Source organism: Corvus brachyrhynchos, unplaced genomic scaffold, assembly GCF_000691975.1.
Source record: "Corvus brachyrhynchos isolate BGI_N302 unplaced genomic scaffold, ASM69197v1 scaffold242, whole genome shotgun sequence".
NCBI classification, from domain to species: domain Eukaryota; kingdom Metazoa; phylum Chordata; class Aves; order Passeriformes; family Corvidae; genus Corvus; species Corvus brachyrhynchos.
Genome location: NW_008236636.1, coordinates 831,533 through 844,413, shown reverse-complemented (window position 1 = coordinate 844,413; position 12,881 = coordinate 831,533). Strand labels below are relative to the sequence as shown.

General features: G+C 40.6%; 1 long non-coding RNA gene across 4 annotated transcripts in view; it reads left to right on the top strand.

Annotated features, from left to right (window-relative positions):
* LOC108444812 overlaps window positions 1-11,689 on the top strand; it is an 87,961-nt gene extending 76,272 nt beyond the window's left edge. For 2 of the 4 annotated variants that reach the window (XR_001859511.1, XR_001859512.1), the window contains exons 2-4: window positions 227-389; window positions 5,389-5,534; window positions 6,688-11,689. This is a non-coding gene — a long non-coding RNA (uncharacterized LOC108444812). Of the gene's footprint in view, window positions 1-226; window positions 390-4,931; window positions 5,071-5,388; window positions 5,535-6,687 lie in introns of those variants that run through there. The other 2 variants (XR_001859513.1, XR_001859514.1) reach the window with 2 other exon arrangements.
* Window positions 11,690-12,881: the final 1,192 nt, after the last annotated feature.

The window sequence follows — 12,881 nt, the reverse complement described above, 5'->3', positions numbered from 1 at the left end:
CAGTGTGCCAGGCTTTGGCTGGGCTGACAAGCCTTTGCTGTGTTTTATTTTAATAAAAAGCACAATCAGCTGGTGCAGTGATAAAAAATCAGTTTATCAGGGATAAACAAAACAAGTTATTCAGAGGGAAATGATACATAACTGCTTGTGATTGAAGTCTTTAAGAATTACTTGTAGGAGAAGAAAGGAATTGCATAACAAATTTAACTCCCTGTTTTTTTCTCAGAATATGAGTGAAACGGGGCAAAACTATCCTGTGAGCCAAAACACACAAATGCTGATCATGCTCTTCGGCAGGCCTCTTAAATGCGTTTTTACTGAATTGAATGCTATCACCAATTCATTCTGTAATGGAAGAAAAAGAAGGTGGAAGGTGGAACCTTGTGGAAGTATCCTTTTTTCAGAGAAGACAGAAGACAGAAAATGAGTTGGAAAAATTCTTTTGAGACCTCTCCCCTCACCAATCCAAAAAATGAATACAAATCTAATGCATTGTTTGAAAACTGAAAAAAATACAGGCACAAGAAAGTACTCCCAGTTTACCAGAATCAGGCCTGTTGCAGAGACCCTCAGAGACCATTGTGTCCTTCTCCATATCCCTTTTCAATGCATTTCAGTAATTGCTGCATGCTGTTATCCAGCATCCATGCTTCACCACAGGGGTGTCTGCAGTTCCGTTTTGGCTGAGGAATTTATGGTTTGCAGGGATAAGAGACAAAAGGATAGCAGAAAATGGCAAAAAGGCAAGATAAATCTGGTGGTGCCCTCTGATCTCCATGGTCTGCTGTCTGCAGGCTGTAACCCCATGCAGAGTGCAGATGCACACACATGAATACACACTGCTAGTCTCCCTCTACTTCCCTGCAGTTGGCTTTGCCATGCCACCTGTCTTCATACCACAGGAAGATATTCCTTATTCCCAGGCTTGCTGGAAGGAGGGGGATGAGGGATGGAAAAGGAGGCTGCTGTCAGGATGCAGGGGAAGAGGGGTTCTGTCAGGTGATCCTGCAACTTCCCCACAATGACTCTCTCACCGCGCCGACCCCAGATCAGGAGACACTGTTGGTCACAGACTAATAGGGGCAATTGCACTTTGTGTGTCTGATGGATAAACTGCTATGGTAATTGCCTCTCCACATACTGTATAAACAGTGAATGATAGATTTCTGACGAGCAATCAAGACTCTGGACAGAGAAGGATTAGAGACAGAAATTAATATATATTTGTACATACAGTTATAGATGTAAAAGGTTGATGCCTTGCTGTTCTGGGAGCCAGAATAGCTTATTATGGTCACAGGTCTGAGGTTATATCATGTTTATATTCTAATATCCTGGTTTTAATGTCTAATAACAGTCAGAAATTTTCTGAATTTTTTCTGGTCCAGAAGTGATTTCTATCCACATGTAATTTTTTTGGTAAAATTTGAAAAGGAATGGTTCTTGGGGTTATTTTTCCCTCCCCAAAATTATTCAGGTCTTATCATGGGCTGCTGAAAAAAGGATTTGAGTAAGGCTAAATCCACCTGCCTTCTGCCAGGGCATACCCAAGGAGAAGCATCAGCAACTCTTCTGTCAAAACAGGATCCAACCTATGTACATCAGGACTTCACTTCTGTACAGTAACAGAGTGTAGGAAAAAAAAATCTCTGCCACAGAAAGTGAAAGAAGTGAGGTCAGTATGAGAAAAAACAAGGAATGTGGGCGAAGAAGGAAAGTTTGGTGTGCTGTATCTAGGAATTCTGAGAAAGATAGTGAGGGAGGACAAAAGGGTGAGTTATGCATATCTCTGATCAAAAAGACATTACTATGTTTTAGTTGCTTCTCATTTTTCTCACCATCTTTTGGCAGTTGCTTTGCCTTCTGGGAAGGCCCATGGCCCTGTTTTGTTTCTGTGAATATTTTCTGTCAGCTTATGGTGAATGTTTCTTGCACTCATTGACTGAGTTCCTTGCAGTGTATCTCCAAGGGCTGCATGGATGTCACGTAGTCGTGTATTTTCTCTAGGTTATCAGCATCATCCTCACTGACTCAGGGAACAAGGCTTTGTTTAACTGCTGTCTCTCTCTGGTGTGGAAAGTAATTGCAAATTTGTATTTACTCTTTTTTTTTTTTTAACTGAAAAGGGGGCAGATAACAATCCATGATGCTAGACAATCTTCAGTAAGTACAGACGAGGCTGAGACATTTCAGTACTTTTTTGCAAGTACTCGGTGTGTGCCATTTCCTGTTAGTGTCCTTGTTCTTAAGCAAATGTTGCACTCACTGTTTTGAAATGTGAATGTTTTAACTTCTGCACTGCCCAGGGCATTCCTTCTGCTGCTGGCTCAAGTTTGCTTATGGTTTTAATGGCTCAGACTAAACCCCTTCTGAACATTTTCTCACTTGTATGAATGGGTTTTTCATTGCATAGGAGTACTGCGTCATTGCTGAAATGACACTATCTTTTCCTAAAATATGTTTTTATTCCCTATCATCAGCTTGGTGTGGCCACACAAACCATGTACATTCTGTTCTTATTATCTGACTAATCTCTATCAATTCACTCTAGTCCAAAGGTTAGACAAACCCTACAGCTGACATTTGCAGCCTCATATTTGGAATCAGGACTGTGAGAACATCTTTGCTTGAGCTTCTAATCACCACCTGCAGATAACTTTTCCATTTCTCTGGCAACTTAATTATGCATTGTAATTGATTTGGAGCCTATGAAAAAGAGACATCATTGTGAAACGTGATATTACAGATTATATACTTATCTAATTTTTAAGTCCTACATTACATTATTGTCTTTGATGAGGGAGAAGAAAGCTCTTTGTGACTTAGGAAGTTATTCCCAAAGTCTTAATAAGTTATTTGATTTTTTTTTTTTGGTTAGCCAATACTGCAGTCTGAGGATATGAAATCACTTCCTCTCCCCCCCTCCAAAAGAGATCAAACAATGGAAATTAGGACCTGTGGATAGTCCAAACATTTGCAAATGAACACATATGAAAAAGGAAGGAGGACCACCTAACAGTCTTTTTAGATTGCTCTTTATCAGGGTGTTTCCATCTAAAGGGATGTAAGACTCTGAACCTCCTAGCCAGCATGGGTATATGAAAGCAGTGCTGCTTGACCTACCTGACCTCCTTCTATGACAAGGTGACCCATTTAGTGGATGAGGGGAAGACTGTGGATGTTGTCTACCTAGATTTTAGTAGTCTTTGACACTGTCTCCCACATCATCCTCAAGCAGAAATTAGCTGCTTATGACATGGATAGGTGTGGTCTTCCCTGGATGAAAAACTGGCTGGATGTCTCACCCCTGAGAGTAGTGGTAAATGGAATTAAATACAATTGGTGACCAGTCACTAATGGTGTTCCCAAAGGCTCCCAAAGTATCAGGGCCAGTCCTGTAAAATATCTTTTATTGGTAATATGGATATGGGGATCAAGGGCACCTTCAGTAAGTTTGCAGATGGCACCAAGTTGGCAGGACTGTTAGTCTCATGCAAGGCTCTGCAGAGGGACCTGGTCAGACTGGATCAATGGGCCAAGGATAATTGTGCGAAGTTCAAGAGAGCAAAGTGCTGGGTCCTTTCCTTGGGTCACAACAACCCCATGCAGTGCTACAGGCTGGGGGAAGAGTGGCTGGGAAGCTGTCCAGAGGAAAAAGAAGCTGGAGATGCTGGTTGACAGCCAGCTGAACGTGAGCCAGCAGTGTGCCCAGATGGCCAAGAAGACCAATGGCATCCTGGCTGGTATGAAGAATAGTGTGGCCAGCAGGGCCAAGGAAGGGATTGTAACCCTGTACTTGACACTGGTGAGGCCACACCTTGAGCACTCTGCCCAGTTCTGGGCAGGTGATACTGTGTATACAGTATGTAGATAGGCAATTACCATAGCAGTTTGTCCATCAGACACACAAAGTGCAATTGCCCCTATTAGTCTGTGACCAACAGTGTCCCCTCACCTGGGATGGGCACGGTGAGATAGTCATTGTGGGGAAGTTGCAGGATCATCTGTTTTCTTTAAACATGCAGTGTTTAAAGAAAAACATTGAGGTGCTGAAATGTGTCGAGAGAAGGACAACAGAACTAGTGAAGGGTCTGGAACACAAGTCTGATGTGGAATGGCTGAGGAAGCTGGGGTTTAGCCTGGGAAAAAGGAAGCCATGGGGAAATCTTACCACTCTCTACAATGACCTGACGGAAGGTTGTAGACAGGTGGGGTTGGTCTCTTCTTCCAGGTAACAAGTGACAAGATGAGAGGAAATGGCTTCAAGTTGTGCAGGGGAAGTTTAAATTGGGTAGTAGGGAAAATTTCTTCACCTAAAGGGTTGTCAAACACTGGAACAGGTGGAGGGGTTTTCAGCCCCTGGGAGCTGACAGAAGGGGGTTTTACCCCTTGGGTGCCGACACAAAGAAGCCCAGAGGTCAGTGCTGAACCCCCTCTGGAAGGCGGCACTCAGTGCCCAGCACACAATGAAAAAGGGTTAGAGGTCCTCACCCCAAAAGGGGCTGTGTCTTCCTGTCACCGTTATGCAGGCACGCAGGCCAAGGGAAAGAAGTAAAGAGAGGGGACTCTCCGTGCGTGTTCCACGCAGGTTTACTCCTGTGAAAAGACAAGACGAAGAGGCCAGGGGTCTTATACTGGGTATGGAGTAGGGAGGGTCCAGGGATCTTATACTGGGTATGGAGTAGGTGGGGAAAGGGATCTCAGCCAATGGTATAGACACAAGCAGGTGGGATTGACGGGAAGGAAACCAATGGGAACAACACGTAGGAGGGACTCAGGGAAGGATCCAATGGGGCGTCGAGGAACAAGGAACTTTCTAGAGCTAATACATATTAAAGAAGGAAAATGAATATACATAATTTCATACAGAAAACAGAGAGACAAAATATTAACCAATCAGGGGAAAACATGCAAAAGACAAAACAAGGGAATCATGGGTTCTCACCATGACTGAAGTTACATGCTAAACTTGGGTTGCTAACCACCACAGCTGGTTGCCTGGGTTTTTCTCAGGAGAAACAATGGTTGGAGCCACCTGCACTGCCACAAACAGGTTGTCCAGGAAAGTGGGTGAGTCACCATCTGTCCATGCATTTGAAAGACGTATAGATGTGATGCTTAAGGTTATGGTTTAGTGATGGACTTGGCAGTGCTTGGGTAATATTTAAACTTGATGATCTTAGAGGTATTTTCCAACCTAAATGATCCTATGATTGTCTATGCTATTTTTTTCCTGGGAATGTTAGCTCTAATAAGTAGCATTTTAAATAATACCTTCCAGAGTCTGAGTGCCTTTAATATTGGGATCATAACAAACCTGTACATTTTGTTGCAAAACATTAGTAAGAAGCAGAATTACTGTGAATGGTGAATGTTTTCCATACATAGATCTCTCTACATATGTGTGCATCAAGATGGCATTCGATAAGACTCTTTATGGATAGGACCAAAATACATCTCAAACTTTGCCATGCTGAATCTAGAAACAACAAGTTTGGGAGAGTTAACTTCCTCAGGAAAACAGGAATGAATTTGTAAGTAATTTAACACACGAGATTCAAAACCTGCAAAAGTCAGACTAGGTAAGATTGCCTTTTATGTATGTTTAAAAGGAGAAATAAATAGAAATTTGGTGTTCTTTCAAAGGTATCAGGTATTACTGTACAGTATATGTGACATAGAACACACCAAGAAAGATTTATCAAAGAAGTGACTGACAGCTTCATGCTACTATTGCACAGTTCATGATCAAACATGACAAAATGGTCCTTAGAAACATCAGACCATTTGCAGACCCACTGGAAAGGAAATGAGAAGTTTTAGATGTGATGGAGACACCTTTCAGATCTATTGGAATGATATGAAGAGCTCCAGAGGGACCCCTCCTTAACATATAAAGACACTGAGGTCTAGAGAATCACAATGCAGTCCACTTCAGGACCTGGAATAAATTTACTGTATAGCAAACAACAGTGCTGCAGGGCAAACAGTGCAAAAAATTAGTGGTCCCTCAATAATCTCCAATCACCATAAATAAGATGGAAAATCTAACTTGCACTGAACTTTTGGTCTGTGCACACTAATTCTCTGGAGTGATTCAAAGGATGAATTCATCTGATCTGCTTGCAGTACTCTGAAAAGCCAAAGATGTTGATCGGGAAAGATCAAGGCTTTTGAAGATGGTAAATTTGGATGAAACCAAGAATGTGATAAAAGAACTGGAGGCCTGGCTGCAGAGCCTATTGCCTGTGCTTACATGCTATAAACAAATGTATATGTACACAGTAGTGCCTTGCTATGCTCATTATCTTGGAGCTACTCCTGTGGAATAAAAAAGTGGGCTTGCATTGAATGAAAAACAAGAGATGTGTGTTAGAGATGTGAAAATCAGCTGTGTTGTGTAGCTTGTCATAGCACCAGGAGCAGGCACCACTACCAGTTATGAGAGTAACTCTGCTGACAGAGTTGTGACTCATACAACCAGTGCAGCTCAGAAATGACTATCAGTGACCTGAGTAACACTGGTTTTAGGAGAGGGTCAGAATTGTTTGACAATGAGCTTATGGGCAGCAGTAGTGGAGCATCTTTATTGTTACACCTCCTTGTGTTTCAGGAGAAATTTTCAGTTCAGCATGGCTGCAGGTGTGAAATATGAAATATCAATTTTTCCTTGTTTTACCTCTACAGAAGTGAAAATGTGACAAAGGAGAATGCAACCACATGAGGGAAAATGTCTCTGCCTCAGAGTTCACTGGAAATATCTTCAAAAGACTGGTCTCAGAAACACCAACAGGACACCAGCTGGTGCTGACTGCATGTGACAACCTCTCCAAGATGAGATAGAGCAGTCACACAACGTAAAAGTCCCTGACGGTTAAATATGCATTACCTAGTCCTTGTTGGCTTTCAGTCATGCTTCTTTCTTTCTTCACTGGGTTATTTTAGGTCTACAGGAACCTATGTTTCCCTCTAATCAGATTCCTGTAGCCAGGTGCTCTGGAAGTCCTTGGAGTTCAAAAGATGGAAGAGTGGAGGAAACACAGTCAGGGAACCTCTGACAGACAGACTGTGTATTGACGCTGAAAAGACAATAGTCTCATGAACATCCAGGACACAGAACAGCTGTGACTAAGCAGCCAGAGAAAAGCAGAGGGAAAAAAATTCCTAGAATACTCCTTTTATCATTCTTTTATGCATCTAGAATTGTTGTTATGAATCCAAAGCTTAGATTCAGAAAAACAGAGCCTACTCTTTGCAGCATGTTGAGAACTATTAACTAGCAGTGAGAAAGGTCAGTAAAAAAAAACCTCAGTGGTTGAAGGGACACTGAGAAACACTGGGAAAGAGATCTACAGATATTCAGGTAAGTTCTACATGTCCTATTAAGTTTTGTTGCGTTGCTTGTAATGGAGCAATTTGCAGCAGAGAAGGAATCGCTACTTTGCCACCAGAGCCTCGACTTAGTGCAGTCTGTATCTGCCCAGTGGGGAGATGTGACTGGAAACAAGAGACCTGTGACCACTGACACCACAGATGTGCATTTGAGCAGTGACTCTGAGGCTGAAGTTAAGACATGAGCATGCACGCTACTTAGGAACACCACATAAACACATGAATGCATGGATTCCTAGGGGTTAAAGGAATGATAAAGGCTTATTAAAGCTGTCTGGATTGGTAGGAGTTGTAATGTTCAATGCAGGCAGCATGAATAAGTATTAATATTTTAAAGTTCTGTGTGGTTTTATGTTCACTTACTGTCATCTAAGTTAAACTCTGACTGAATGTTCTGGTGTTAGTACTTGTGTTGTCACTTTAAATCAAATTCTTCCTTCAAATTCAAAAGTTTATGAGACTTAAAGTATCCTTACTGGAGTTTGTCTTTCGTTTACAATATAGTGCAAATATAGTTCATGGGGCTACAAGACTGGATCCAGTAAAAGTGTATTTATGTAAGTGATTATGTATTTCTTCACTTAAACTTTGGTGACTGCATGATGCTTTTTTTGGAAAATAGAATAAATGGTGTAGTGTATTCAAATATTGTCTCCTAATTTTTACATGAGAATTCAGCTTTTGAACTCCTATCAACATGTTTGATGTTAAGATAGACTTCACATTCTTTATAAACAAGAGCTCCATTGATTCAGATTAAACAGTGGTGAGTGGTGTGTCCTGCATCTCATTGTGATCTTTGCAGAAATATGAATGAAATGGCATTTGAAAATTGTTGCAGAACCACAGCCATGCACTTTTGAATATTTCATTAATTAATTATGAATTTAAAAAAAATACGTTGCTGTGCTTCTCAGAGTGGAATTGTCCCCCAAGACATCTCAGGAGGATCATCTCAGTGAGCAGCCTAAGCTCACAGAGTAAACAGAAGTTGTTCCTGTCTCCTAGGATGATTTCGCCCAATTTTTTTTCTAGCCAGAACACTGTTGCTTTTTATTTCTTCTGTTGAGATTTTTCAATCATATACAAGAGCAATTTCTGGTAATCAGGAGGCTGCAGCAGCTGGCTACAGCAGATGCTTAAAAGTTGTCAAAAAATCAAGGCCCATTTTTGCAGAAGTGACATTACCTATCAGGACAGACACAAACTCTGGGGAATCAGCAGTGTTCCTGGAATTGTGGCACCTTGTGCACAGAAACACAGAACCAGGCAAAGCTTTTCTGACGGCACCAGAACCAGCAACAGCTTGCAGGTCTGTGGAACATGCTCTGGAGAAGGGATGCCAGCAACAACTAATGGCCTTCTGGAAATAAAAAGGGCAGCAAAAGCGAAGTAGGAATTTAGAAAACTACTTCAAGTCTTAAAAAATATTGGCTTCAATTTGAGAATCTGGCTAATCTATTTCCTTGAATTATTTCTTCTGCTATCACTTTGAGAAATGCAAGGAGAATGACTCAATCCTCTAGCATCTTACATGCGTCTTAGTCATTGTCAATCACAAAAAAGTTACAGTCTGCTTCTCATGTTGAATTGAAACACTTCCTGAGAGAATAGGCATACTTGATGCAATGCTGAGTCACTCTCAGCTGCTCACCATTATTAGGTATTCAGCACTGCTAAATTGATACAATTAATTTTCCTGAAGTCCCATAGAAGTCTCTTTATCCTCCTGACATCCCGATATTATTTCTATTCTTTTTTATTGTGGTAGTCAGTTTGTTGCTAAAACATTATTTCTTTTCTTTTTTATTATGGTAGTCAGTTTGTTGCTAAAACAAAGAAAACCCAGCTTTTGCTCTTGCTTTTATATTTGAATCCCACAGAGCAATTACTTTATTCTCATTTTTTTCCACTTATGTGTGAATCACTGCATCTTTCAGAATATGAATCTGTAGAACATGATGCTCTTAGGTGTAAAGTGAAAGGATAAAACCTCTTAGCCATCTCCTGAAAAGTCATAGAAAAAGAATCACTGGAGAGGCTGACCTACAGACCAGACAGTGTCCCTTAAACAAAAGTTTGGATATTTTCTGTGAATTATTGAGGCAGATGTTACCATTAAAGATAGGACACACACAAGTATAGACCAGAATGCTTTCCATTAAACATTTTATTCTTCAGTGCACTTGACCAACATGAAGCGCTCAAAGGTTATTACACTTACTCCCCTGATTTGCACAAAACTACCTTTTGTTTTCTTTTTTAATGCCTGTTTCATATGATTCTTGGGCATGGGTGATTTAAAGCTATAAAAGAACAGTTTGAGAAAAGCCATGTTTAAAAATGGCTCCTAACCCATCCCTCTGGAGAAAAGCATGGTCATGGTAGGTGTTCTCTCCAGTGAGAAGAACTGGATGAGGCATGCACCTTGATCCTGGAGTTCAAGATACTGTGATTCTGCCTGGTAAAAGCAGAAAGCAAGTTTCAGAAAGGAGTACTTGTGATGACTTGTTGGATCTCTCTTGGCTTATCTCACCTGCCAGTCTGATGTACCAGGAGAGACTGGTTTCTTGGAAAGCAGATCCCAAAAGGTGGCTGGCCTCATTTTCTGAGTCAGCAGGCAATGTGCTCCATATACGTGTGCAGTGTAAGGATCCCAGATGTTAAAGTCCACCAGAGAAGGTTTGTTGGGGGAGCAGGTTTTATGTTTTACACTCCATGAACAAACTTTCCAGACCTTTCACCTGTAAAGCACAGTACTGTATTTCAAGCTGAAGGCAAACAACTCCCCTTCTTCTCCCTCTGAAAAACAATTCCTGTTAAACCATGGAAAACTTGTTAAGTCCTTAACAAGGTAGACAATTTGCACTCTCTCCTACTGCATTTCACATGAATGAAACAACATTCCTGCACTTTGTGAACTGCTAATGGCAAAAAGAGGCTGTCCAGATTTTAAGCCCCCTAAAAGACGACAGCAATAAACTTTCCAAAAGAGAAAGAAACATTACCTCTACTACTGCAAAATTATTTCTTCTCCTGAAACATCACTTTCCTTTGCTCTCTCAGCCCATTCACTCTCCTCAGCATGCTTCCTTGACCCCCACTTCTGTGGCTTGAACCCTGCAAATTTCAAGGTCTAGGCTAAAATAAGGATGGAGCTGTGTCACCATGACTGATGAAACAGAAACTGTATTTTTCTTATGGATGATGCAGAATTTGTTTTTAAGAGTCTTTGTCTGTGTAGAAGCTTGACTCAACACAGGCAGTGAGCATCAGTGATTCCAAGAACAAGGGTAAAGTGTATTGCAAAAAGGATCCCAGAAAGGATAGTGGTTTTATTCTATGTAGATTGTCAGGATCTGTTCACACCACCAGAGAAGTAAATTGCATGACAGCACCAATCTTTTCAAGTAGAGCTTTTCCTTAACACCTTTTGTGTGGCTAATGCTGTGCCAAGAACTCATGTTTGTGTGGGACTTTCCCCATGTCATATCATAGATTGCAGGACCTTGGATATCTTCTCTTAATTCACTTTGGAAGATAAACAGGAGTGAATATCAATATAAGTAATCTGAATTGAAAAGAGCCTCAGCCTCATCACTTTCCCTAGTGTAAGTAGACAGTTATTGCTGTGATTTCCTGTTTATTAGAAAAAATACTAAAATGTTGGCAGTTTTGGAAATTTTCTATAACAAGCTTTGAACAGCAGAGGCATTTAAATATTTTTAATGAGAGTCCTGCCTTGAGCATATAAAATTAACTGAATTACACTTAATTAGGTCATCAGAACTTTCTAATCTTTTTACACTTTAGAGACATATTTAAAACACAGTAAATGTGAGTCTGAAGTTTTTTTAGGAAAATTGTTAAGGTCTGCAAACTTTTAGACATATCTGTACTGCACAAAACTTGATCTTGATCTCTTGATTTTCTTGTTCTCAGCTCTCTGATTTTCCCACTAAGGAAGGCTGTTGCTTTTGTAGAAGACTAAACTGTTTGTGATATGGATGCACACTCAGTAGTTACCAAAGGAAGAATGTCAGTAACTGTGGACTGTTTGCTTCAGGCAGGTGGATTTTTACAACTGAAACTCTCCTACAGCACTATGATTTGTCTATATGAGGTAGTACATGTCCTCATAAAAATTACATAAGGCCCCCAGAAGTGCCCATTGTGATTCCAAGTTTCATGTAAATTGGATCCTCAGTTGATATAAATGTGCACACTTTTGTTCTATGGCAAAAGGCTGTTAATATGTGTTGAGTTTTAAAAAATTAATTAAAATAATTGAAATTCACACTTCTGGTTTCTAGAGCTTCATTTTATTATATTAAATAACATTTGGCAGTTCAATTATGCCAGTGTTGAATCCCAAACATCACTTTTGTGTCATTGCGTGGAAGGCAAATTTCCCCATTTCTTTGCTGGAAGTTTTCCATACGTGAGGTATTAACTTGAATAATTAGAGACATCCTGAGAAAACCTCAATAAATTTTCCTCCTTTTGGTAGTTATACTTTGGGGAATGACACTGTTGGTGCTTTGCTGTCAAAGCTTTGCATTAAGAACAGAGAATAAAAATCAATTTCTACAACAAATTGATGGACTGCTGAAGGACTTTGTTCCATATCTGTGCTGACACCTTGAGGGTATCCAAAGCCATGTGCTCTATATTTGGAAACCTAGAGAACTAACTCGTGTTCATGTTCTGTCCATTTATTGAAAAAAGAGAAACAAAATCATGTCAGAAGCAGGGAAAACTAGATGGAGGCTCAAATTGCCTTGTGTGCCCAGGTGCTGATTTTTAACCATACCAGGACAGGCTTGGAAAGCTAGTTGTGCTCTTCTAAAAACAGGCAATGGAGGGAGAAGGGCCACTGATTATATTCCTCATCTGGTGCAGAAAGTCTGGGTTCAGTTTCTTGCTCTGCCATGACCCCAAAAGCTTCAGTGATCCTAGAATGATTTTTTTCTTGAAAATTAAGAGGTGTGCAAACTATGTGCAAATGCAAATGTCTTATCTTGATCTTATTCTAACATAAATTCATTGTAAAACTATATTCTGATATGCACTTTAGAAACTTTTTTTTTAAATGTAAGCACTGTAGATAGGCAAAATGAAATTGCTTTGTGGATTGAGCCTTTCTAGTACCTAGACAAGAATATAGGGTCCTATATGCCTTTATCATTTTGTGGACTCTTGTGTGAAGGATGGGAAGAATTGCAGTCTCTCCACTTAATGTGGAACAGGAATTGTTCTCCATCTAATGCCTCAAAAGGGGCAGAGGAGAAATGACAGCAGCAGGATGAAACCTCGGCACCAGACTTTCTTGGCTGCCTGCAGGGAGGGAAATGAGTTACAACAATTCTGTATGGGACTAGTGCTTCCCCTCTCCTAATTGGATATTGCAGGTTCTCCTGGGCTGGTAAGGTGCCTGTTTCCTGCATTGAAGGTCCACGCAATTTAGATACAATTTGGTCCTCCAGTTT